Here is a 2,301-nt window from a genome sequence, read left to right as displayed (position 1 = left end):
ACTTTAGTTCTCTTTTCTTGGTCATAGTTATATCTTATATTTTAATGAACACTGACATGTCTCCAAAAATACATCATGGAAAAATGCATCACTCAACTGATGTAGTCATTCTTTCCGTCTGACTGTGTGTGAGTTCATGAGAGTGCATTGCACATGCTAATTCGACATATGATTAATTAACATAACGGGAAAAAGCAGACCGGCCAGAGCCTTTGTGGTGGGCAGTATTAGTCCCACTTCAGTGGTCTCATGCTCAAGAAACCAGTCGATGCTGCTTTGATTATTAAATTCCCTCTCCTTCTCTCTTCCTTTCTTTGAGGTCACTTGATGTTTCCCACAGGGAGGAAAGGAGTTAAGTACACTGGTTAGTGAAACATGTTAACAGGCTGATTTTCAAATTCCCCTCAGATAGTATGCTATGACAGGCAGACACTGACTTAATTATAGCAGATGAGGTCCAGAATATGCATCTCCTCTGAATATGTAAACAGAGGGCCAGTGTATATCCAAAGGGAGAGGAGGCTACAAAAATGAAATGCGTCTAAATGAGAAAGTATTCCCTGAGCTCTCTCTGGTTCTGTAGCACCCTAATCTTTTTATACTCTAAACAAAGACTGATTTTTAACAAAGATTTTGTTATTTTGTTATTGTTGGATGGGAAGCGTTATGTAGAAAAAATGTCATACGATTGCTAGAAAGATTCACATTTTAGCTTTACATAATGTGCAGATAAAACACACTTAACAGCACATCTTTACATTGTAAAATTTACACAGGCATACACTATAACACATCTTATCTTTTGCAAATAGCACATAGTTCACAATTGTGACCCTGGATCACAAAACCAGTCAAGTCGCACGGGTATATTTGTGGCAACAGCCAACAATACATTGTATGGGTCAAAATTATCGATTTTTCTTTTATGCCAAAAATCATTAGGATATTAAGTAAAGTTCATATTCTGTGAATATATTTTGTAAATTTCCTACTGTAAATATATAAAAAATATTTATTTTTTTGTGAGTGGATGCAGCGAAATCGTGAACATAAATGGACAACTTTAAAGGTGATTTTTTTTTTTCAATTTTCACTTTTTTTTTTGCACCCTCAGATTCCAGATTTTCACATGGTTGTATCTCGACCAAATATTCTATCCTAACAAACCATACATCAATGGAAAGCTTATTTATTCAGATTTCAGATAATGTATTAATCTCAATTTTAAGAAATTGACCCTTGTGACTGGTTTTGTGGTCCAGGGTCAATTCATTAAAATCAAAATGAGAGTTTTAACAGGAAACAGGCAAGCATTTTCCTAACACTCTATATTAATTAAAAGTAAGCTACAGTAATAGAAGAAAGTAACTATGAAGAAAAGTAGAGAAAAGAGAAAACAATACGATAATTTTAACAAGCTTAAAGGGATAGTTCACCCAAAAATGAAAATTCTGTCATCATTTACTCACCCTCAAATTGTTTCAAACCTGTAAGAATTTCTTTTTTCTGCTGAACACAAAAGAAGATATTTTGAAAAATGTCTGTAACCAAACAGTTGATGGACCCCATTGACTTCCATAGTATTTTTTTTTCCTACTATGGAAGTCAATGGGGTCCATCAACTGTTGTTACAGATATTTTTCAAAATATCTTCTTTTGTGTTCAGCAGAAAAAAGAAATTCTTACAGGTTTGAAACAACTTGAGGGTGAGTAAATGATGACAGAATTTTCATTTTTGGGTGAACTATCCCTTTAATTATGGTAGAGGTTTAAGATAGGAGGTGTATCTTATAATATTTTAAACAGTGGTTTCAAATGGGAGTCCTCAGGATTTAAATTAAGTTATATAATGAATTAAAAGGCTAAAATACACAATGTGTAAACAGAATATATATATATATATATATATATATATATATATATATATATATATATATATATATATATATATATATATATATATATATATATATATATAAATTAATTGTTCCTAAACAACCTTTATTTAAAAAAAAAAAAAAAGGTTTTCTGATATTTTTATTAATCAAAACAAATTTAACAAAATTTTAGTTTAAGAAAACAGCTCTTGTGGTTAATCATTTAATATATTGACCGTTTATATTAATAAAAAACGTTTGAAAACCAGCAGCTTTGTCATTTTTTCAGCAGAACATACTGGACGAAATATTATATCATATATGAAAAGGCATCAAATATTGTGATGGACAAATCAATAGTTGAAAACCATTACTTTAACCTGCGTAATGCAGCGGGACTTTTATTTTGGTAACGTCACTACCC

This window comes from Squalius cephalus (genome assembly GCF_949319135.1).
Source record: "Squalius cephalus genome assembly, chromosome: 5".
NCBI lineage: Eukaryota > Metazoa > Chordata > Actinopteri > Cypriniformes > Leuciscidae > Squalius > Squalius cephalus.
The sequence above is the reverse complement of the archived record's forward strand: the minus strand, read 5'-3'. Positions refer to the sequence as shown.